Source organism: Struthio camelus, chromosome 1 (assembly GCF_040807025.1).
Source record: "Struthio camelus isolate bStrCam1 chromosome 1, bStrCam1.hap1, whole genome shotgun sequence".
NCBI lineage: Eukaryota > Metazoa > Chordata > Aves > Struthioniformes > Struthionidae > Struthio > Struthio camelus.
Genome location: NC_090942.1, coordinates 97279467 through 97304967, shown reverse-complemented (window position 1 = coordinate 97304967; position 25501 = coordinate 97279467). Strand labels below are relative to the sequence as shown.

The following is a 25501-nucleotide window of genomic DNA, read 5'->3' as shown; positions in this document are numbered from 1 at the left end:
GTATCAGGATGTCTAGTAAAGGACAGTTGTTTCTGCAAAGGCTTACAAGGTCAAAGACAAGACCCAGCCAGTGGATGAAACGGGTAGACTGAGGTGATAAAACCAAGATTTAGGGTAACAAAAGTAATACGATGTGCATAATTACATAGTTGTAGCATTTTCCTTCTGATGATTTTAATGATGGTGTGTTGGGTATACTGGAGTGCTGCAAGAATCTCATGATCATACCAAAAAATGTCTAAAAATAATGTTATTGAATTAGCCTGTATGTAATTGCTACTTTTACTTTTTACTTTGCCGTTGACCTGTTTACAACATCCTTCCCTAATATGTCTTTTCTTCTTGGTACATGGTTGAAATAGCTAAATTCCAATGGCAGGTGTAGCGATGGGGATCCTTGCTGTGGAGCTTTGTCCAAATTTCTTATGTCATGTTTCTAAAACTGCAGATATTCAATGTTGCATGCTTCAAAATGGTGGGAGATAGACTATTTGGCTTTTCTGGTTTGGAAGTAAAACTTAGTAGCAAACATCTTCTCTTACTCTCTGTAAGGAAGGACGTTAATGATCTTCATCGTCTGGATCGTGCTGGGTTTGGTGTTGACTATTTTCTGAGCTGAGGGATGGGTCTGACCCATGTGACAGGCTGAAGCTCCAGATATGTGAAACTCTGAATACTTGGAAATGAAAACAGACACTTTGAAACTCAAGTAGAAACGACCCGATTTTTTTCCTTTTGTGACACACATCTCCCCTCCTTGCAGAAGCCAACATGTTCTGTGTGCTGCCTTCTCTCTGCAGAATTGCTGGTTAATTGATGCTCCTTTTGGTGTTTACTGAATGTCTTACACTGTGGAGTGCTGTGGCCCTCAGATGTTACTGTAGTAGGAATATATGAGTGCACTGTGTCTACCTGACTTTCTTGTGAAGAAAAATCATGGCCAGGCAAGACAAACCTAGCACAAAGTGTGAATGAGCAGCTTTTCCTTTCCATTGTAAAAAGTATGTCTTAGATTAGGGCCCTAATCACTACTACTACAATCATTTAAGGTTGTTGGGCTTTTTAAAATGGCAGCCGTTGAATTAAAACGTTGGATTACTGCAGTGTTAAGTTCTCTTACTTAGTAGCGTTACACATGAGTTGCCACTGTACACGTGAAAATCTGGTATATTTGCCTTGAGATATCTTCATTAGGTTTCTTTTTCCAGCCCTCTTCATTTGCTAATCTTTCATATTTCTGTGGTCTCAGTGCTTTGGTTTTACTTTTTCCTTTTTCTAGAAGGTATTGCCATGTCAAATATGCAGGTTCCTAACCAGTGAAAAACCATGACGCATGCTTCTGTCTTAATCTCTTAGGCATGTGCATAAAACTTAAAACACTGTGGGGTCAGACCAGGAAAATGATAAGAACTGTGGCCCCAGTCCAACAAACCATATTAGTCCTGGGTGTAGTCTAATTCAGCTGTACTACTTACATGTTACAAGCTGAGTACTAGGAAGGAGACCAATTAAATCAGGACCTGTTGGGATAAAGAAAAGCAATCCAATTCTGGTTATAGCAATTGTGACTCCCTTGGCTTGGGTGTAGTTGCTCCAATATTTGCAAGGAGAAGTGAAACTGGATCTAGGTCCATAAGATCGTGTCTCAGTTTAGACTCCAGCCTACAGAATGATCTCTTCCACCTGGGGTAACATCATTTACTTGAGATAATAGATACTCATCACCAGTTTATGACAGTAAGAAGTTGCTGAAGTTCTGCAACAATTCTTTATCTTGGAATTAACAGAACCTAATTAATATATCTCCTCTAAGAGGATTAGGCCTACAGTATCTAAAAGTCCTGTCTAAAGTCCACCGCAGTGAAAGGAGCAGGCTCTGTGGTGCCTCCATCCTTCCCAGTGTGGAAGGGCTGGCTGCACAGCCAGGCTTGGGTGTATCGATACATCTCCATCCAGCTCACCAGAGACTGTGGCTCAGCTCACAGCTGATCCATGTGAACACCCTCGCTGAGTGAGCCAAAGGAGCTCAAGAACTGAATCTGGAAACCTTTTCAAGCTGGGAGATGTTAAATCGAGTAAGTGCACTCATGCTGCTAGCCTGCTGAGGGCTAGGCAGCTTCCCTGCATCCTGTGTTGGTATGTGATTAGATCAATGATCCTATTCTCTGGGAAACTCCTGGGATACAGGAGATTGATGTAACTTCTTATCTGTAATGGCGTCATGTGGAAAACACTTCGTAAGGGCCACCATCAGCAGATGTTATTAGCACAGACATAACTATTGTGAAGATAAACTATGTTGCTATCTATCTTTGGAGGGCATTTGCTGCAATTGTTGCTCCCTGCTGTCCGGTCTCCTGTTTTGTCCATTCCTTCCTTTCCCAGCTAACTCAGGGCTAAATACAGCATGCTGTGGCCGAGCGCTGCATAAAAGAGGTGGTACTGCCTGCACACGCATCGGCATAGCAGCGTGCCATGGTGAGCAGTCAGGAAGCCCCAGTTCATAGCAGTGCTATCACAGGGATCTCCGCACTCTGCTGCAGAGATGCACAGAACCTGATGGGGAGTCCATAAATCAAACTCTTTCAGAGATCACCTCCAGCCTGGGGTCTGGATGTTGGTCACCACTCCTCTACTTATGAGCGCTTTGTCCAGCGTGGCCCAGAACTGAATAATGCAAAAGACCGTTTGGGTCATGTGGCCTCTGCTTTCGCTCAAGTATGTCAGATGAACAGTTTACTGTAAAACACTGCAGTGCCAGAAATTCATCTAGGACATGCTTCAACTTTTTCTTGCCTCACAGTGGTAGTGCTTGGACCATTGAAAAAGATTAATGAAAACGTAGAGCAACGTCAAGTCCAGAGCTCTTGGCTTAGGGAAGTGAACACTTACATTTCCTGCCTCTCCCATGCAGGCGGCATATCCTGGATCTGAAAGTTCATTCTCAGGCCTCAGGAACTGTCAGCTCTTTGCAGTTATCACTCCAAAAAGACGTAACTTTGTACAGAGCTATAGGGCCACATTCAGAAGTTTCCTCAGTGGTGATTATTGTATGTCGACAGAAGAAGGCAAAAAAAGAAAACAACTAATACAAGGATGTTAAAACTGCAAAGTACAGAGGGGAGAATACTGTTTGTTCATATACTCTTCCAGCTGTCTGCTAGTTGCGCTCTTTGCTGTTCCCTGCCCTCTCCCATAGCCTCTGAGTATATAAAATACTATTGTTTATATTGCATAACTGACAAAGTGTTGGTGTCACTGTGGAATTTGGTGTCACTGTGGTTGAAATTTTTTTTAGATCTAGCAATTAGAATGTAAGCAGTGATCGTAGCTTCCCTCATATAGAACTTCTATAAGAATGTGCTTGTTTCCAGTGGGATTTTCTTTGTATTTGTTAAATAACTGTCTGGTTGGGAGCACTTATGAGGGCTTTGGAGAATGAGTATGTATGGAGGAACACTGAGGGGAAGGTGGATTTGAAAAGGCTAATCAGATGATTTAAGGGCAGCACACCTGTACTGTAGAGTACAGTCCTCTATTTCTGAACATATAAACAACTAGAAAATAGCTGGGGAAGAAACACGCAGGAGTATTCGGAGGCTCAGAATGCAGTGAGTGGGATATGATGTGTCTGCCATTACACCAGTGAATCAAAGCTAACCCAAGGCTACTGAAAACTTCTATTACATTTCCTGGGAACTGTAGAAGAGGGGCTCAAGTTCTAGTGACAGGATTGCCAACCTCCGGGTCACCAACAAAGGGTCAGGGATCAATGTCCACCTTTTCTCTTTACCTTCGTGAGATGAGGAGGGGTCCCGGGAAGCAGCTGTGCTGCCGCATACAGTCCGGATATTAAGAGCAGTGAACTGCTCTGCACACAAATCCATTTCTGCGCATCTGCTCCTTCTGTTTAAGTGGTGATAAAGTGGAGTATCCCACTGAAAACAGTAGGTCATGCTCAGATAAGGAGGGAATCATGTATGTATTCGTTCAATTTTGAGGGCTGTATTAAAACTATGTGTCACAGGGAGGACAGTCTTGAGAGAGCTGATTTTCCTGCTAGCCTAAAAATAGTGGTTTGTACCTACCTTTCAGTGGATCCCTTCCTTGGCGTGTCTGGCTCTACCTATAGTTGTAGTTACTGCAGATTAAGAGTGCCTTTTCTGGTTTAAGATAAGCCACTAGGCTTATAACCTACAATCTATACTATGTAACCTATAAACTGTAACCTGTACTAGGTTATGGGCACTGCTCAGTGTGACCTTGACTGGTCACTTCAGTCCCGTTCCCTCTCCTTTTCTATGTCCATCTTATCCCTTCAGGCTGGAAGTTTTTCTGTCTCCTGCTCTGTGCCTGTACAGTCCTTGGAGGAGTGAGGCTTCATGTCATAATGAAAAGATTTCTTGGACATCTCCCAGCATGTACTCATGAGCACATGCAACAGGTATGTCCTTGGGAGCTATCAGCTCAGAGCCTGCATTTCAAAATGTGTTCTAGGACACATTGTTCATTCTTGCCAAATCATCCATAGGAATTTGTAAGGCCCCTATATTGTGTTTATCATTTCAACGTCATTTGGCGTTTTCCCTCATCCTTTCACCGGGGGGGAAGCAGAGTGCACACAGAAGGGTGAACGTTTTTGAAAGGTCAGTAATTCCAGATGAAATGCAAACTTAAGGCTTTAAAAAATTCTCCATTGAGCAATAAAGCACTTAGAGTTTGACTTTGTTACGCAAGAGAGAAACTTTCCAGTTGGCTGGCAGCAGTTCTGAAGGGTGTCTGCGTGGTTATTGATTAATTAAATCTATTGTTACTCACTTCTTTCATTAATCCAAATGTTTTCTCTTTGCTTGTGACCCTGCACAACCTTGTTTTAAAGACACGGAATCTGTGAGAGACAACTGCTTTGAACATCAGGTTGCTTATTTGAAATGTTAACTCTTCTTTTCCTGTCTCAGAAATTTCCAGGTGTAGCATTTCATACTTTGGAAAAATGAGAAAGCTGCTTAAAGTTCAAGGTGTCCGTAACCTCATGTTCAGATCTGGAGCTTTTTGTTCATGCATAGTAAAGAGCAGGATACAAATGTCTGGATTTCCGGGTGGCTCCTTTGTTGTGCATAGCAGTGTCCTCATTTCCAGTGCCTAAACTCAGAGCTTGTAGGAGGTTGTCTCTTGAGGTGAGTGAGGGGCAGTCGCCTCGAGCGAGTTGGCACTTGCTGTTCTGGACTATAAATCTCTGGCGTGTGACGATGGGATAGCAATATCAGCAAGCCAGTGGCGCAGATTTGCTTTCTCATACACCCACCTTTGCCCTAACAAAAATTTCCAGACAGCTTTAAACCTTGTGGTCCTCTGTTTGAGCTCTCAGTGGCTAAAAAGCATGAACAGCGATGCTGCCCCTGCAACGGGAGGCTATGTCTGAAAAAGAGAATAAGAGCCCCGCTTTTGCTAAGCCACCCAGTCACTGGTTCCTCTGCCCATAGTTGCTGGACTGAGGACACTTTGTTCCCTGATCCCTGGCCCCAAGCCACTGACTCATGTCACACAGGAAGCTGAACAGCTGCCAGCTGGTAACTGTTTCTGGTCGTTATCTCTAATGATCGGCCCTTGATTGGAGCCTGTTAACGAGACTCCTGACCTGCCAACCTTGTTGGTCGGGAGACATTTACTTTCCCTTTTGAGCCGCTGAGATAGAAGCAGCCTGTCCTGTGGGGACCAATGTGCTTCAGAAAAGCCAAGTCTGCATTAACCACCGCTGGGCACCAGAAATTTTTAGCTTCAAGACTTCAGTGCTGGTTGGAAGCATTTGGCAGAGGCTAACAGGGACTGAGCTCAGCTCGAGCCCAAGAGTAAGGCACGCCTGCTTGATAAAGCTTCTCCCCAGTAGTGATACTCATTAGTAGAGTCTTTATCACACCAGCCACAAGTCACTTGTGCTTCCTTCCTGATTTATACCACTGCTGTTTCCAGTGAAATAAGGGGATCATTTCAAGGGTAAAACTGCAGCAGTGAATCAGATCAAGGGAACACAGTCACCACCTTTCTTAAGCAGGGGAAGGGAGGAAACACTTCTAGTTCTTGGCTACTTGATAGTTTTGTTTGGTAGGACATAAAAGAAGCCAAGAAATTTCAGGGGGCTATTTTAGGAAATCCTTTGCAAGTTCCTTTAGGAGATGGGTATGCTCTAACAATTAAACTAATTACAACTAGTCTCTTGATCCTGAAAGCAGGAGGAAACTGTATCATACAAATTTCATACAGGATTTAAGTATTCTGTTTTTTATCTCCTTAGCACCTGCTGTTAGTCTTTTTGCCTGTAATTTCAGCTGGCAATAGTGATGCCTTTGTACCAAAGAGGTGGGCTTCCTCTTCTGAAGTGCCTTACAAGAATAGTGTCCGTTAGCCTCAGTGGCAGTTCTGCAGACATAGTCCTTGTAAACATCTGATAAACACAGTATGCGTAGACTGGTCTTCCAGTACAGTAAAATATATGGAAAATGCTTGTGCCGGAGGATGCTCATTTTCTGCAACTATATTGGTAGGTATCCAAACGTTTGGGTGTGTTTGCTGATAACAGTAGATCATCGTGGCTATTGCGATACTGCCGATAAACAGTACAATAACTCTTCGTGCAATGTAGTACCAGGAAGGCCTCCTACTTTCCCTAAAGGATTTAAAAATTGGACTTCTTGACTACTTCCAAGCCCCAGCAGCATGCTGGCCCTTGTGAGAGTGCCTCCATGAGAGCTGAAACTTTGAAAGGGGGCTGGCGGAGCAGGTGGAGAGGAGCAGCTGGTGGCATGTTTAGTTGGTATGCTTTTCCTAACAGTATGTGTTGACTGCAACTTTCCTCAATGTTCAATCTGATATAAACAGAATAACGTATTTCCATATAATTGCACTAATTATATGGGGATGCTGACGTTAACTAAACAGCTGCCACCTTCCTCTGATTGAATTAGTTATAAACCTCAGAGACTTACTAATACTCTCCTCCCCCTTCCTTTCTTGCTTACATCTCTTTTCTTGTTGTCTCTTTTATCAATCAATGAGTATGCCTGAGGATTTGCAGTGGCTTTCTTTGGAAGGATTAGAAATGTTTGTGGTATCTTGCTCTCTAAAGCCTTACACACACGGCAGTTTTCCCAGAGAAGTGCCCTGGCCGCCTCTGAAGTCCCCTTGCGTGAGCAGCTACCTGCACGCCTCTGCTGCCTCTCTGACCACCGCTCCTCCTGGCTGGTAGCCTTGCAAGGGATGAATCCTGGAAATGAGAAGTTGATTCTGATCTGAATAAATCTATCAGTCAAATCAGCTGGTGCTTTGCGACTCGTAAGGCAGCCCCTAACGCTTGAACGTTAGAGCTCAACGTTTCCCCGAGTTAGGGCTATGCTTTCTGACTAGTCACTAAGACAGTTTGCAATTCAAACATGGTCTTGCTCAGCCCTCAGAGGTGCTCCCAGCTGCTTTCTCCCTTGTGTTAGAGCAGCTTAAGGTGTTACCACTGAAGCAGAGTTAGGCAAAACCATTTTACTCTGTGCTATGGCAGACCAAGAATGGGAGAGTTACCATCTTCCCTCTGAAAAGCCACAGCAAACAGCAGGGAGGGTGGTAACTTTTTAAATTGCACTAAATATTGTAGCAAGGAGTTAACAGGAGTGACTCTTGCAGCTTTGTGTCCCTTCAAACTATTTTAGGTCACTTTCTTATCTTATCCTCACCCTCTTGGTGTTCTCCTCATCGCGGTCTTGAAATATTTCTTTGTCAGTATTTCAGATCACTCATTGAAGCTGGAAGAAAAACTACTTTTGTAGCAAAAGTGATAGCCTTTATTCAAGCCAGTTGCAAAACCCCTGCCTACTCCGATAGTTTCCTTAGGGTGCACGTGCCTGCCCCCATATGAACTATGGCCCCAAGCAATCCTATCTTTGTATGGTTTTAAATTTGCTCTAAATAGGCCATGATATCTAAGAAAGACCCTAAGAAAAGAATCCTAAACATTTTAATTAGCAGGCATTTCTGAACTGGCAATACTCTGACGGTGCACAGTGGAGCCTATAAATAGAGCTTAGAGTGCCCGTGATGTCATGGACCACAAGAGCATTTGACCTGTGATTTATTACATCAGATTAGGGCTTGTTCATAGCTTTGTAACCTACAGCTTATTTACAGTCAGTACACCCACTATTACTCTTAAGCCACTACTGTTTTGAGCAGATACATAAATGCTGCTTGGCATTGAAAGAGTAAACAGCCAATAAAAAGCTTAACTTCTTCCTTTCTGGCTTCTTTTTATATTATTAACTGAGGCATCTGTAGTCTAAGTGAAGGTTTATGAAACGCTGCGAAATACAAGTGCTTTCATTTTCCTTTGTGTATCCTTTTTTTCACAAGGAATGCTTGTAGATTTTTTTTGAGTATTTGTGCTCAAAAATAATTTCCAAAGTTTGTTTTCTCATGAAGATTTGATTTATTCAAAGACATGTTGTTTCCTTTTCAAGACATGTTATTTCCTTTTCTTCAGTTCAAGATTGTTATTTTAGAAGATTTCCTAGAATAAAATAGTGGAAGCTCATTTATAGAACTTAATGAAAGAAGAACTGTAATTCTTTTTATAGTTCTTACTGTGTACACATACACACATAAACTGCTGCGCCTAAAGAGCAGTTTGCAAAACCAGGGTTGGACAATGGAATAGAAAGGGAAAAGTTAGTATTCAGTTTAATTAAGTTAAGTAACATCCAAATTTTAAGTCACGTTTTCAGGGAGAAGGATCTAATTCACTTTGGCCATGTTTTGGAAGAAGTCACAGTTAAGGCTGTCGGATTTAAGTATAGGTCAGTATAAACCTCAATCATTAATGAATCCTGAATGTAACCATTTTAAAACTGGATAATTCTTTGTCCCTATCATGTCCCTTAATATTTCTGAGTTCCAGGGGATACTTGATTTCCAATAACCCACCCTCAGAGAAAGGCACCCAGGTAGAAACCTACTGAAAGAACTAGAGCTGTCAATCCATGCTGGTCCAATTAGATGCATATAAGAAAGGTGAAGGGGAAAAAAAGACTACTTAAAATGTTGTATAATTTTATCCAGGTATCTAAAAATTGGTCTAAAAAAGGACAGCAGGCAAGGGGGCAACCGCATTTTTCAGAAATGACAAAATGGGGGAAAAATTATGCTGCTACTTTCAACTGAATGTCAGTAAATCTGAGGGCTAGATTAGCAAGTGTTCTGTACCTAAGTTTACTTTAGAGCACGACTGAATGTGTGGTTGTGATTAATTCTCTCTCTTTTTTTTTTTTTTTCCTTCCCCCCAAATCTCAGGTAGGTCTAACTCTACAGGCCTTATATGGAGAAGAAAAGTAATTAGTCCTGTAAAATACCTTAGTCTACACCTTGCAGTTTCATAGTTTGTCATCTTAAAAGCATAGCCTATTCTACTGGAAAGCCTGGCTTCTGTCCTCAGATCAAAAGCTCCTTTCGTACTCTCATGGCACAAAGTACCCTAAATCGGCTACTAGAGCAAGATCAGAAAGATATACTGCTGTCTATAAAAGACATCTACTGCACAGCTTTTAAACAGTGTTTAGTCTAGCTAGGCTTAAATATATCCATGGGGTGGCCTCAAAGCTTATTTTCTTTTTTTTAAATTGTGGACCTGCTTTTGGATATCCGAATGTTTTGAGAGTCCTGCTCATGAGGAGGGCAGAGGGCCCACAATTCCGGTGGAGATTTTGGGAGCGCCAGGTGCTCACTGTCTCTGAAAAGAAGAGCTGAGGTGTCATGAATGTCAAGAAAGATGCTTATCTGTGTGCCAAGAAAAAACATTTGTGTGCAGTGCTGCTGATCACAGATGTTCAGCCGTCAAGGGGGAGGCCCCAAAATGTAGAAGTCAAAGGAGTGTTAAATAACTAGGAAAAAAATCTCTTTTTATATACACTGGATTTGGGTGCCTTTGGTATCCAGAGAAGTTACATTTTCAGGCTTTTCTGCGTAGTCACAAGGAAACCTTTTTAAAGGAAAACTTTCCTTAAAAGAAATCCAGATTCTCTGTAACGTTTATCATCCAGTGACTGGCACACCTCCATAGGGGAGTGCTGGAGGCTGCTAGGGTGCTTTGAAGAAGCATCAGTGTGTATTTTCCCATGTCTCATCATCTCCCTGGGCACGTGGTGGCGGCCACCAGCAGAGCCTGGTAATGGGCTTTGCCCTGCACCACTGCAGCCTGCCTCATGTCCCGATACATTTTGGGTTCTGAAGAGATAATAAATACACATACTAATTTTCCTCCTCCCTGATTAGGTCCCGAGGGGAAAATTCCACACGCCTCAACAGTGTCCTTAATCTCCCTAACAACAGAAATAGTATTTAAAAAATTAACTATCTCCGTGGGAGGGGTAGATCTTAGTCAGTGGCCTGGAGTCGAGTTTCAGGTGGGAGCCCGGCTCGGTGGCGGGGCCAGCGCCAGGGCATGTGGCACCTTGTGTCCGGCTGGGCTGGGCCGGGTGTGCTCTGGCACAGGGACGCCCCACTGTCACCCAGCCTGGCTACTGGGAAGGTGCCTGCCCTTTTCGGGGCCGCCGGCACTAAAAATACTCCTCTAAGAAGGGCATTCCTTTGCCCGTAGCCTCAGCTGGGCTCACAGCAGCAGTCTCCCCGTGTTTTGTGTACACGTCACTGCAGACCATTATTGAAAGAACCGGGACAGCAACCTGCATACGTTGACCCAGCTCCTCCCTCTGACTCAACGCACACTGCATGCTGCAAACAGCATCCTTATCCAGCACACGTGGTTTCTCTCCATAACAAATTGAGATGCTGGCAATTTTAAACCTCAGATTTTTCTCAGATTTACAGAAACCCAGAGGCACACGTACTCCGAGTTTTGAATAACAGCAGGGGGGAGATCTCATGAGGGCACATCCCTGGCCCGTGGCTGCGCTCAGGTGCTGATTATACAAAGTGCGCTCGGGTGCAGCAGGCTGAGATCGCAAAAGCCCAAGGAAAACAAGGAGGTGTGAAATGCTATACTGTTTCTTTCCGCTTTCTTTTCCCCAGGTGGGCCCTGGCAAAGCTAGAATATGCTCCAGTTCAGCCTCCCAAATCAATAGGCAGGTTCTCCTCTGTGGGAAAACTAGCTAGCAGAAAGAAGAGGCTTAAATGCCAAAGAATATTGAGAGGGAAAAAAGATGTAGCAAGACAGGTAAATATTGCATTCAGTGTTTGCCAATTTATTGTATTCCATTTTCCTCTCCCTGCTTCCCCTTTTGAGACAGAGAGTTGTCATCTGGAAACAAGGAGCAATTTCCTCTTGTTTTGTTGCATTACAGTATGTAGGGAAAGCTTAGAAAGATATAGGTCTTCTAAAGTAATTTTCTACCTTGAGAACGGCTGAGCACACAGAGCACGCTTCCCTGGCGGTCGCTCTGGGGGAACTCGCGATGGTGAGCAGGAGCTCTTTGAATTCTTAATGAAAGCAGCCGGGTCTTTGTTTCCTTCCAAAGGTTTATTCTGGCGTTTCAATCAAAGAGACATTAACAAACGCGCAGTGTTGAAAGCAGCTGCTCCTGCCTCATACTGGAGCCCCGAAAAGAGGACAGTGATCTCCTCGTGTGGATTCAGTCCTGCGTGGGCTTTGGCTGCATTTTAATTCTGTGGGGCTCTGCTTCTTGCACGGGACAGGCAGGCAACCTCCTTCCACCTCCCATCTACCCCAGGACGCCTTTACTACAGACAGCAATGACGTGACCTAGGCTTATCTCATCCTAGGAAGCGACAGTTCTAGCAGGAATGCGGAAAAAATGTTTTATCTCCTTCTGCTCCTCCTGTCAACTGCATCAGCAGGAGCTTTGATGTAAGTGCTGGGATACGGGCAAAAGCAGCAATAGAAGTGTTTTTACTGGTGTGGCCGATGATTATTGTCTGAGAATATAAGTTGCGTATGCGCTACTGAGGTTTGCTAGTATGACATTGACCCTGTAGTAGTACCTTGTTTGGTGGAGGCAAAGAAATGAGATTTGAAACTGTGCAACCAGTGAGGCAAAAAAAGTAGTTTATTAAAAGCTGCAGCACCCCTGAGGAGGGAAGGAACTAAGTTATAGGCACCTAAGAAAAGCATGTGATCACGTGTTGATGACTTCCATGCGCGCACGGGGCCTTTCTGAAGGGAGCTTCACAGTACCTTGTGTATGTGGGTTCTCGCCCCAGTTTGCCTAAATTGGGACACCAAGGCCTTTCTGGCTGACAGGTGCCGACTGTGACAGCAAGCGGCTGACTCAGTTTCGGCCCGGTGGCCTCCTGAAACTCTCAGTGTGTGCCAGATACGAGGAGCTCTCTGTCATGCAGGTATCTCTGAAAACCCAGATTGAGGCCAACGCTTCCTGGCATGCAGGGCACTAGTCAGTCCGCTGAGGCTGAGTCACCATCAGTCCTTACCAGACCAGATTTTGAATCAGGTGAGAGGATCTGGTGTTTATTATCACAGTCCTTAAGCTCTCTATCCCTCCTTGACAATAAAGCCATTTAGCTTTTTGCCACTGTTTTGAAGAGCTATTCTTTGGAAAAGTTCTGTGCTTGGCTTCTTAATGGTGCAGTCTGGAGAGAAGCAAAGCCAGCTTCGCTCGCGGTGGGGCCAGGCAGTCTGTTCATGACCTTTACCATGCTAAGCTCCCTCAGCTTGCCTGGCAACATTCATCGCTTCTTAGGGCAGCTTTGTTGCCAGCTCTGGGACATTAGGACAAACACCTCACGCTTCCTATAGTTAGGAGCTAATAATAGCCAGTTTGGATGCCGGTATGAGAAGAGGAGAGGCTGCTAATACCCTTGCTTCCGTGCCCCGTTACGGTAGAGGAATCCTCAAAATACAGGTTAGTTACAGCTGAGCACCCTCCCTCCACTGGCCCAGGCTCTTCCTCGACTTCTCTTTTAGCTCTGCACCACAGCTCAGGTGAGAAGAGAGTGATTCTGTGTGTTCTTGCTTCCTCCTTCTATGGGATCCTATCAGAAACACCGCTGTGAGTCAGAGGCAGAGACAGTAAGTGAAACGAGAGAGAAAACTCGGAAATGCACAGATTTTTGCCCTTTGTGGCTACCAAGGCTCTGGGGAGGAAAGCTATACCTCACAAAATGCATCAGGTATGCAGCAAAATAGCAGCTACAGAAGAACTATGTGAATTAGAAACCGGCTGGCAAGCAGCAACAAAGGATAAGAGGAGGTGACCAGCTTGTCCTGGGTAACAAACAGGACTCAGAAGAGCATTGTAGCATGGGTGTTACGTGACCTTCTACCCTCTTGCTATATCTGCTGTTTTTGGACCTTTCCTGAGAAGAATGCCTCCAAGATCACTCTTCTGGATTATTGGGTGGTGATAGCTGATTCTTCCAGCACAAACATAGCTGTGCTCCAGTGAGAAGTTTCCGATGGGGATATTCTTTTACATGCATTTGGCTGAGAATTCATTTAAATGCTCTGCATTTAGGAGGTGAGGGCAGGGCACCACAAACCAAAAAGCACATGTCAAAATATTCTAGCCCCAGATATGTAAATGTAGTTGCTGTCAATATGTTCTCATTGTGCATTAAACAGCACAGATCTGGAAATACTTCCCACAGCCAGATCTCCCCAGCAAGAACCATGTCTTGAGCAGATTACATGTTTATTGCCTTTGTGGCCTTGCTCAGATGATATCCCAATGGCTAAAGTTAGCTGCCTGAGTAATGGGGCTTCAGAATAATGGAGCCATTTGCTTTTGCCCAAGTGAACTGGTGTTTAATGGTCTGTACAGTTACATGACCTCTGGTTGCAGTCTGATCAGATACCGTAAACTACACAGAGTGGAGTCTTGCTGATAATGGGGGGAGGGAGACGGGGAAATGGAGAGTCTTAGAAAGAAGGGTCAGGACCTAGGGCATCACCTAAAGTAGGGAGGATTGGTCAGTAGGTGGCAATCTTATATGTCAAGGATGAACGGCCCATCGCAGTGCTAGAAAAATCTGTGCTACTGACTATGTCTTGAGTGAGATGTGTAGTGCTGAGATCTGGTTTCTTTGTGTTTTAGTTCTAATCTCATGGATTTATTTTTTCTTTACGCTGTGTTAACCTTGCATCCTTGCCAAGTCCCAAATGTTATGACTTAGTCCCCCTTCCCTCAATTCTTCTGTACCCGCTGGTTGCAGTTCAAGTAGATTACACAGCCTTCTCCTTAGCCAGACAGCAGTACAGGGCTAGAAGTATAGCCTTGCTATTCACAGCCAGACAACTGCTGTGGAGTGGAAGGTATCAGGTAAATGAAAGTCATTAATTATCATTAACTGAATCCACCATTCAGATCTACGAGAGGAAGGCATTGCAGGCCTTATGGAAAAGAAAGGTTACCTCACAGACCTGTGCTGACCTGGTCCCTTGATAGCAGCATTTTATTCAACAGTTGCTTTAATTTAACACTGCAGCTTAGGCGTCTTTGCTCATATAGTGCTTGACTATATGAGCTGAGAAATGCTTTCATTTGAGGCTTTTTATCATAAACAGGAAAAGTGCGGCAAACCATTTCTACAGCGTTTGACCTCATTTGCAGAGTGCCAAGTGAGAGAGAGGCTGTGAAGCAGGACAGGAGTGGTTGGGACCAGGCAGGCAGTATATAGCAATGGAAGTATTTAGGATACATGTTGCCCTAACAGCAGCAGCCTTCTCTAAACAAGGATGTCTATGTCAACATCTTCAAGAATCCTTAGGTATGACCTGTTACTTGCAAGGCATTTCATGCACTTGTGGGGAGGGAGGCACTGAGAAAAGACCTGATGATGTGCTTTTAATGTGAATTTAGCATTGATTAGAGTAACCTTTTCATGGCCCTGGAGCCCGAAGCCTTGTCTTATCCACAGGGGGACAGAAAACAGGCAGGGGTGGACCCAGCGTCCGTGTCCTGCGTTTGCTGTAGGTGGCCCAGGTCCTCGTGTCCAAGTGAGTGCAGATGAAGTCCTGTAGGAAAGGCCCAGGTGTCGGCACTGACTGACTCTTTCTGGTGGACCCTTCTAGGGTGCCCACCATCTGTAATTGCCAAATTACACAGAGGTTTTACTGGCCCCCACTATGCTGCCGAACCTGTTCTGACCCCGGTTTTAGTGAAGCAAAGTGGGGGGGGGGGTGAAAGGCTAGGTGATTTGGGCATGGTTACACGACAGGTTTGTGGACAGGCAAGCATTTAAGCCAAAGCCTCCCAAATCCATGTGCTTTCTCTTGGGTTAGAGCAGTTTCGATTGCTTGTTCAGATCTTAGCCCCATAACAGCACAGCTAATTTGGGCCCATTACAACTAGGAGATGAACTACTGAGGGCTAAAACTCATTTACCTCAGACTGCCAACAGTTGCTGGTGGGAATTTGCCAGCTAAGCACTGGTAGTCTGTGTGTGATTTAAACTGGCAGCCTTCTTGCTAAAGTCAAGGTCAACGGGAGTAGCAAAGGGAGGTGAAGAGGCTATTACAGCATGCTGTAGGCACCCAGACAATCCACAATGCAATTTGATTTCCCAGCCCTTTCATCACCCCGTTGTCACAACGTACATGCACGGATTTAGATTGTATCCCCAAAAGTGTTGCAACAAGTGGCGACTTGGGACACGCGTTGTTTGCAATATTTACGCAGTTCATCTTGTGAGCCGCTGGGGTTGTCTCAGGCACTCCAGCAGTGTGGGCTGAAGCTCCCAGGTAGTAGGTCATTAGCTCCCACCCAGCCATAACCTGAACCGCCTAAATCAGGAGCTTAAAGCCAAAACCTTCCTATCTAGGTGCCTCCCTAGCCTGAACATCTGAGGGCTTAGTCTTGAGACCTTGGGACACTGCTGCAGTGCAGATGGTTGGTGCGTGGGAAGGAAATGGCAGGCATCACTGTCACACTGGCTCAGTCAGTTGCTCACACCTTTTCTTCCGGAGCAGTGATTGGCACTCAGAACCTGACCCAGTTTCTGTCCCCTACTGGCTGCACGTGAAAAAAGCTTTGGGATTTCCAGAAGGCACTTGCACAATAGCCAGTACTAGGTGAGCTGCAGGCCAAGGCAGATGCATTGACAAAAGTAGTGCTGCCATGTGTGTTGCAAGCGTGAGCAAAGTATCTTGGCATTTTGTGTCGTTCATGCTCAGAGGATGTTTTTCTCTTTCTGAATACAATCACCTTTTCCAAAAAGGGGGGAGGGGGTGATAGGCATGACTGTGACAATAATATGACAGATATGAGTGGGAACTGCATGCTTGCATAAATTCAGTTTATTCAATAATATTTATGTTACAGCTCTTCTACAAGCATAAAAGTAAGTGGATCACTACCCAGGAGCCTTTGTTTCAAGAGAAGGGCTTTGACCTGGTGTTGTGAAGCAAAATACTGTCCTCCTTCCCCCATTATAGAAATTTTCCCTTCGTATCAGCCATCTGCTCTACATCTACTCAGGAGTTCTGAGTAAAGCAACTGTCTCTCACCAAAGAGAAACCCTAATCAGCTGCAAGCACAAATGAAAGATAATGTATTTTACTCTCTGAGGACAAGGAGGAAAAACAGTGACAAACAGCAACTGACAGGCAAAGCCCACTCCTTAGTATAAGTCAGATGTCTTTCAGCCTGAAGAGCTGGTATCTGGCTCATGTTGACAAAATCAGAAATAGAAGTGGAGGAAGTGCTGGAAAATCCAAGAGAGCTTGGAGCCCCAGATCCGGTTTGGCCCCAGTGTGCATGCTTTTTGCCGCCTTAGGTGAAACACCTGCTGTCTCTCTGAAAGCCGCCTGCTTTCCACCCACCTACCATGTCAGTTCTCGGAAAAGCTTGGCCCCAAAAATGCCTGGTCATCAGCTTATTAAGTCAGGCTTCATTTCTTCTCTGTGGACCTTGTCCCCACGAGAAACGCATTTGTCCCAGCCCTACGGAGTCCACAGCCGAAATCTTTGCTTTACCTTCCCTAAGAACTGGGGAAAAGGAGCAAGAAAAAAGTAAAGGAGTAGAATAGGGAAATGAGGAGAAAATGGAACAGGAGAAAGCAGGAAAAATGGACAGGAAAAATGAGAGGACTGCATGATCCTGGCCTACAGGATGGAGATGTGAAGGAAAGAAGGGGACAGGACTTTCATCTATGCTAGCGAGAGAAGTTCTAACAAAACCAGGTGGGAGACATGGCAGTTTTTACTGGGTCTTTGGAAAGGTCACCAAGGCTGAAAGATCACTGAAGGCTGTTACGAGCAGGGTGTCGAAACACTACTCCTCTTGGAGAAAGGAAGAGATAGGGATAGGTACAGCTCAGGAGAGAGAGCTGCACTCTTCCCACTCTTCACATTTTGTTCCTTAGATGGCTCTTTCTTAATTATACATGGAATGCATACATTTACAGCCTGCTACAGCTTCAGCCTGACATGCCAGTGACCTGCCCGAGCGCCTGGCCCTGAACCATACGAGTAAAGGTGCTATGTGGCTAACACCCAAGAAGGAGCTGTAGCTGCTCCGTGGGTCCCGTCCCTGCACCTCATCTCTTCAGAGGCCTCTCTGTGTCCCAGCGAGCTCAGTGCAGGGGCTGGGAGGACACCAGTGCTGGTGTAACCAGTTTGGTTGGTGTGCCTTGCTCCCAGCGGAGGAGCGCATGCCAGAAAGAGCTGCTCTAGCCCCTGGGGCTGTTCCTCTGGCATGTTCTCAGGGCACCAGCAACAGGATTGTTGCGGCACCCCATGCCGTGGAAGGCTGTTTGCCTGCGGAGGGCTGTGCAGGCAAGTGAGCGGGATGCCCAGATAGAAGGGCCCCATGCTGATGCATCGTGGCAGAAAGACACTGGGGCTTTGGAGTGAGAGGAAAAGAGAAAGTACTGAACGTGCTGTGGGCCCCCCTGGGTGACTCACTGAACAGCAGCACAGATCCCATGCATGTTAGGTGCCTCTGTACGGCCACATGGAAGGACAGAGGCTTTACATGGGCCTCCAGCCACGTGTGCGTAGGGTCAGTGTGCAGCACTGCCCTAGGCAAAATGTGGTGCTATGGATGGGTTTGTAAGGGGGCAGTGCCCTTTTTGTAGAAAAATGACTGTCCTAGCAGGCATCACTTTTCTCTTTTGCTGTCCCAAGCTGCCCTAAAGGGTCATGGAGGAAACCAAGGGAAGAGTCACTTTCTGCAGCATTTTCTCCTCGAGCTCCAGAAGGAAAGGTGATGGTGCTGGAAATTGCTCTGCTTCCCCATGGAGGCATTTTACCGTGGCTGACAGAGATCTTGCCTCAATGCAGAGCAGTTAGGACAGTGCAGTGGCTGCGCACGTCACATAGCAACAGTGCACGCATGGGGCTGAGACAGGGTCTGGCCATGCAGGAGGCCAGAGATGTATGGATCCAAGACTTAACAGCTTCTTATGTTCCTCTTGCTCTGAGCACTGGCATGAAATCATGAAAAACGCATTGGGTAAGGACAGCTAGCCCCTTTCTTCTTCCAGGCAAGGTTTCAGCAAGAGATTGCTGCTCTGCAGCTCATAACTAAGCCAAGGAATCCTCCTTGGAATGGGCAGAAAATCAGATCCTGAGACATGAGCTGGGACTTGGTCATCTTCTTTGAAATTTCCTAGAAAGATTTAATTGAAGATGGATTTTAAATGATCTCAACTGCATCTTGTGTGTAGGTCTTACTCAGCTGAAAGAACAAGGCTGAGCTGGGTTATTTCCTTCCGTTTTTGGAAGTCCTTTTGTCTTGAGGCCCTGATGTTGTGGCCGAGAGTAAAAATGTTCTCCATGAGCCCTGCTTCTATGCCTTGTTGTCCTGCTCCATGTATCCCTGGCAGAGGCTGCCTTCCCACCTTCCTGCCCCTCTTACCAAAGTTATTTTTTTTTGACTCCTATTTTCTGCAGTGTATTCCAGTGGGAGAGACGGCCCATACATGTGTCGTCTGGGATCATCCTGCCCACAGTGAACCAGGACTTGTGGAGAGGAAATCTCTTTGGGCCGGGAATGCGTTAACTGTTTGGCGTTGGCTCTTCCATGAAGGACTGGGTGCATTTTCCCACAAAGATATTGCCTCAGAAGTGCCATCTTCACTGTAAAACCACTCAGGTAAAGAAAATGGTTACAGCAGGGTTAGAGTATGGTTCACATTCTCTCTTTCCTGCCACCGCACGTTGCTTTAGCTTGCGTTATAGCTGAGACTAAATCTTTTGGAAACTATGTGTCAAGGCTGAATTATTTATAGTCGTGTCAGACATTCCTGAGTTTATGGTTAAAATCCAGAATAAAGTATCCTGGAATGGTGCTGATGACAAAGATGTGTTCTGTCAGTCGGAGAGTGGACAAAGATGTCATGTAGACAAAGATGTTTTTGGTCAATCAGAGAGGTTTGTTAGTTGTTTTCATAACAAAATCAAACAGTATGCCGTATTTTATGATTACTTTAATAATCCTATATATAATAATATGTGATATTACTATTTTTTCAGCAGACTGCAACACCAGATAAAAGCTGTAGGAATGCATTTGTAAGTTTGGCTGGAGGAGGTCACAGTCTGTTCTCAGACTATGTTTGTTCTCTTCACCAAAATAAAGTATTATTTAATGGAATGCTAGAGACACTACCCTGCAGCTGAAATATGACCCATTAGGAATGCCTGAGATGCCATAATGAAAAAACTGAAGAAATTTTAAAATATTTCTTGCAATTAAAATAGAAGGGTTTTTTTTAATAATATTGGTGAGTCAGTTATGAATACGGATCTTGCTTTGTAGCTGCTTATTTTCTTCATACATTACGTGCCCTTTTCTAAAAAGATAGCACAGACCTTATAGTATAAATTATACGTGTGCATATAGAGTATATAGTATTACCTTGTTACCCTGCTCATCCTTTGTGTCATTTTCTATTCAAGAATCCTCCAGCACTTTGAGTGCTCATCCTTGTATTCAGAAGCTGCTTGGCTTTGATGGTTGCTGTCTCCTTTTCTCAAAATACTTAAGAACTCCACATCTCTAAATTTTTTTATCTCATTTTTGTCTATACACTGAAGACTAAGTTCTCAGGTGGATATTGACCAGCACACTCCTGCTGCCCGCCACTAGAGGAAATAGGGTAGATCATGTCTTTGGGTTTAGAGAAAGTCTCAGTTAGCGCATTTGTTATTTCTTCCTCCCTGCTTTGGTGAAGAATTCTCAGCGCATTGCCCACATGAAGGGGTTGGGAAGCTGGCAGAAGAGCAGCTAAATCATAGATCAGCCAGACCCAAGAGGGTCCAAGTGGAGTCTCCAGCAGCAGAGAATGATATAGCCTTTAGCCCGTTCTAGTCGTATCATAGCAGAATATGCTTACTCTGTCATTCCCCTTTGAAAGACTGAAAAACCAGATCCTTTGTTTGGCTCTCCATTTAGGCAAAAACAGCCTTGACTCCTGGACGATAGAAATGCGCGCCTTCTACCTTTCAGTGAAGGAAGAAGGGAGAACAAACATATGAGTAAATCTATCTTATAATAGTGTAGTATCTTACATATCTGTTTAATAGACAACTAAAGCAGTGAGAGAAAGCTCTTTGGTCTGGGTCTTGGTCTGGATTCCAGTAACCTTTTCTCACTGTGGGAACAAGTGCATGCATCCCTGACAAGCTACCACTGGGGAATCCAAACACTTTGAGTTAGTTTGCACTCTGAAGGCTGCTCCACTTCTCCGTTGTATTGCTGAGTTTGCAGATTTGATGGTGATGTTACCGTGTTTTTAGTTCATGGTTATAAATGTGTTTTCTGGTAATGTTCACACAGATTTCCAAGCAGGAGCAGCACCATTGATACCACTGATGTCCTTAAGACCCTGAGGTCTGAGGACAGACCACTGAGTGGAGAGGTTAAATGAAGGACTGGAGAACTGGAGTTACCACCCAAAAGATGAGACCAAAATAAACTCATAAATAAAGTTACCTCATCTCTTACCATGGAGGCATCTGGAATTCAGGTTAGATGTGGAAGAAGTGCCTCCTGGACCTGAATATATTAGCAAATTTATAAAGAAACCATTAGAGCTATACTGACCTGCACCACTTCAGAAGTGGGTTCCTTTTTTTTTACAGAGATACAGACAAAAGGAAGCTAGACCAACTTGTTATTCACATAACAATCTTCTCCCTTCAGGAATGTCCCTGAATTTGAAAATTCCCTCAATGATGTTCTGCTTTCTACTGCATCAGTGCAAGCCTCTCTGAAACTGATTTGATCTGTTTCGATATAATCCACAAAAGATGTTGGCTCTTCGCTGCTAAATGCAGATGACGTTCAATCTTTATTTCTTCTGAAATATCATTCATAGCTTTAGCAGCTTATTAAGAAAAATCAGAGAGAACCAAATTTGACCTTCCTGTAACCCATAGCACTGTTGGCTCGTCAGTAGAACCATGTGACTTTTTATATGGGAGTGAATGCTTTTCTCTGGGTTTGTTTTTCCCTTAGTGACCTGCTAAAGTGTAATGATGTTGATAATGTGCATATGGATTAATCTGCATTGGAAGTTTTTGCTGGCTTGCCTGGCTGTATTGGGAGAATAGGGGAGAAAAACAAACATCTAACTCATATCACTGCTCGCCCTAGCATAATCTCAATTATGCTTACAAAAAAAAAAAAAAACCTCTTACTTGTACAACTTAGTCTATTTAGGAAAGTGAAAAAAAAGCTTCTTTGCTGGTATGAATGGCATCTCATTGCTGGAATATTTTTTCTATGGCTCTAGCAGTGTATATATACTGGAAAACCCCTTTTGGTGTCAACACACCCTAAAGGAACTGGGTCCAGCTCCCTGAGGAGCTCCCTGAGGTCATCTTGGTAGCTAATTCTCTTAGGCGCATTTAAAATCACTGCTATCTAAAGACTAAGTTTTCTTTTTTGATGCGTTGGTTCAACAAGTTTCTCCCTGTTGAGAGATCTCTATGAACAATATGGCGTTGTCTTCCCTCCTCTTCGCTACATCCCAAAACCAAGGTAATCTACCTGTCTGTCAACCAGCATCCTGCACTGGCTCTCAGCCAGATACCCCAAGCAGCAAAGCCCAGGGAACAATCCTGGGCTAGGCTGGGCTGGAGAGAAAGTGCCGTTTGCTCCCCGGAAGGGCAGGACGAGATTTGTCAACAGCAGGCAACAAAGCCTGTGTTTTTAGCTGGCAAATAGAGGGATATTTCCCTTTAGTGAATAGACCTGCCCCTGTGATGCAAATGAAGGGGAAGATTTGCGGTGTTATACCAGTGGGTGTAGATTTTTCTTGTTTGAAGATACACAGATCCTAAGCCTATTCTTTTTCTTTCTTTTCTGCCTCTGGAGCTAATGCATTTAACTCTCAAAAACGAGACAGCTGGTTGTTAGCTTCGGCTTCTCTCAGTGTTTGTTTTCTTTTTAAGTGTGCTTGCATATTATTCTAGCTTAGCTGGTTGTTAGCTTCGGCTTGTCTCGGTGTTCGTTTTCTTTTTAAGTGTGCTTGCATATTATTCTAGCTTGATTTGATCTTTCTGCAGATAAAATCCTTGGAAGGGGTCCACCCCCCACCTCCCATTCTGCTAGCTTGCTTGCTTGATTCCTTTCACATGTCCCTTTCCCAGCGAATATATCTGAATGTTATGTGGCTTTAATTAAAGTATCTCAGTTGCATATTTGACTTGCCAGTCAAAGCTTGCCAGTGTGTACAGTCAACTATGGCTGATTGACAGCACATAAAGAGAATAATGGAGGAGTCTTAATAACCCTTGGCAAAACAATGCAATCAGTGGAGAGCATGCAAAGGGGAAGAACTTCAGCCAAGGTCTTCAGGAAAATCTGCCACTGGTGACTTTTATTTCCTCAATCAAAGATAGGAAACAGTTTGCCCCTGTGCAGCTAGTGATAAAGTAGGTCCCCCAAGACCCACCACAAAATGAAATAATCACGTGGCCTGGGGCTGAACAGGCTGTTCTGTAACACACAGTTGTACCCTTATTCGGGGAAGTTGTGACAAATTGTCTTTCTTCCCAGCAACGGAGTGGAGCTGGAAGACTTGAGTGGTGGACTCCTGCAGCTGTGCCAGGGCAAGGCAGTTGTGATCCTGACACAGAGAGACTTGCGGATGGGCGGTGGAGAGTCCCCTCCTTCTGTTGGGGTCCTGGCTGCCAGAGACCAGAGACGCCACAGGTCAGCCCTTGGTCCTCCAAGCCTCCTAAGACGGGGCTGGAAGAGACCAAATCTGGATTTCCCTCAACTTACCCCAGAGGTGTTTGGCAGGCAGGGGCAGCTCCAGGTGCTGCTGCCTGCTCTGCGTGTCGGGAGAGGAACTTGTCCCAGCTCGGCCTGCCGGGCCCCTTCCACGGAGCTTGCCTGCCTCCAGCTGCTGGGGGCTCAGGTGCTGCAGGCCACGAGATCCTCACTGCTTTCCTTGCATCTCCCAACATTCTTGACAGGTTAAAAACTGCTGTTATCCCTGCTTCACAGGAGAGAAATGGAGGAACAGAGATGTTGCCTATTTAATTTCCTAAGCAATGATGAGAAATTCAGAAGCAGAACCAGGAACGAAACTTGCCTTTCCATTTGGCGTGCCTTGGGGAGTGACCTCAAGGATTTTCTGTACACAGGGACCGGACTACGACCAATAGCGCATAACAAGAGGACACAGTGGTTCAGGCAAAATGCTAAAGCATTGCAGTGGTTGGCAATCTGTGAAGTTTGGGAGCAGTAGCATTTTGCATTAGCATTAGAGCTTCCTTTCACCTCCATCTATCATGCCTGAAATGGCATTTACGCAGGCAGGTTTCTGTGCCAAGGAGTCATGTTACAGCCCAGTTTTCTCCTAATCATGTTACTGCATGTTTTTACCTCACCTGTGTACGCAAATCCAATCCGTGTTACAGCTCAGGACAAATTCCTTGCTAAAACCGAGCTTGGTCTTATGTATACAAGCAGTAACAAATGATATAGCAGCAGGATTCCTGGGCACGTTCAGTTTTTCTGTGCACAGAGGACTGCCAATACCCACGACGATTACTGATGTGACGTGTGCGCTGTAAACTTTAGCGAGGAGATGATGTGCTGACTGGAGAAGCAGAACAGACCAGGCGTTGGGGTGCTGGCATCAAGATCGTTGTCTGCCACAATCTTTTGTGTCCGGGCTGGGCAAAGCATTTAGCCTATGTAGGCCTCCTGAGGTCAGAGCTGGATAAACGAGCTCAGGAAGAACATGGCTTTAATAAAGACATAAATCTTCCAATATCCCTGTGTGTCATGACAGATTTGGCTCTAGGAGAAGAATGGGCACCTGGCATGGCTCTCTCCCTGTCTGCTCACGTGCCTTCTCTCTAAGATGTTATCTGGGCTGCAGGGGCAGCTCAGCTGCTTAGGAAGCAGTTGCTCAGCTGCTGCAGTTAACAGCCCCCTGCATTAAGGTGAATTAACACCAAGGTAGTAGGTTTTAAATAAGAATGGTCATAGTGGATCACTCTGAAAGTCTGTCTATCTAGTCTGGTATCCTCTCTCCATTGGTGGTTGGTAGCAGATGCTTAGAGAAAACTGTAGGAAAAAGGGAAGCATATAATGGTACTTCTCTGGTATGCTGTCTAGTCTATGGGTACAGAGGTTTCCTGAAAGCTTCCTAAAATCTTGCTATTCAATAGCCCTTAATAGATCCATCATGACTTCATCAGATCATTTTTTAAGATCTATTTTTGGCATCCATAGCACTGTTGGCAACAAGCTCCAGAATTTAGCTAAGCATTTTGTGAAGTGTTTCCTTTTGTTAGCTTTGAATCTGCCACCTCGTAATTTCATTTTATGCCTTCTCTTCTGTATAATCGTGTCACGTGACAAAATTGTCTGACAGCCTTTCTTCAGTCACCAAGAAACTTTAAGCTACGGTCTGATCTACACAGCTTCGTGCCTGTGTAGCTATCCTGCTTATGTATATGTGTTGGTAGGCGGGTTGTTTTTTACTTAACTAAGTCAATACCAATATACCTCAAAGTTTGGATTCCATCGTAGTGGTCTAAATAGGTCTTCCGTTGTTTTCACTTTTCTCTCTTCTTGGAAGTGAAAGCCTTGCCAATGCAAAGCACCTGTATATTACTGTTACTGTGCTCACTCAGTGAGCAGGCTTAGTCCGAAGAGTACATCTTTCAGCCACAGCTTTATTATCAACTCTTTTCCAGTTTTAGTAAGTTCTACCAGCGACGTACTTCTCCTGTGGAGGCAGCTGTGTTGTCAGGGCTATGCTCTGCACCAGCCTGCAGGCCCACAGGGAGACAACAGGGCTTTGCTGGAAGAGTCGAGCCAGCAAGGCAACCCACCTCTTTGTTACCCTAACTGGTAGACAGGCCAGCAGAAGTCTTCAGTGGCAGGTATGGCATTTAGGACTAAAGTAGGCTAACAGCATGCAAAGCTGTCTCTAAAGTCATTTGAAAGAAAAAGCACAAATATCCTCATGAGGCCCCCTTCTATATTAAGGAGTTCCATCCTCCCGTAACTGTACTAGTGACACAAGGTTCACTGCGGGCCTGTGCCATGATCTGCATGACGAG

The 25501-nt window shown here is 44.8% G+C and overlaps 1 protein-coding gene across 1 annotated transcript in view; it reads left to right on the top strand.

Annotated features, from left to right (window-relative positions):
- Nucleotides 1-25501, top strand: part of ATP1B1 (ATPase Na+/K+ transporting subunit beta 1) — a 145086-nt gene that overhangs the window by 90483 nt on the left and 29102 nt on the right. Inside the window, exons 5-6 of the mRNA XM_068959673.1 lie at nt 18860-19061; nt 20748-20937. The gene's annotated coding sequence lies outside the window, so the exon portion shown is untranslated. The remainder of the gene's footprint in view (nt 1-18859; nt 19062-20747; nt 20938-25501) is intronic.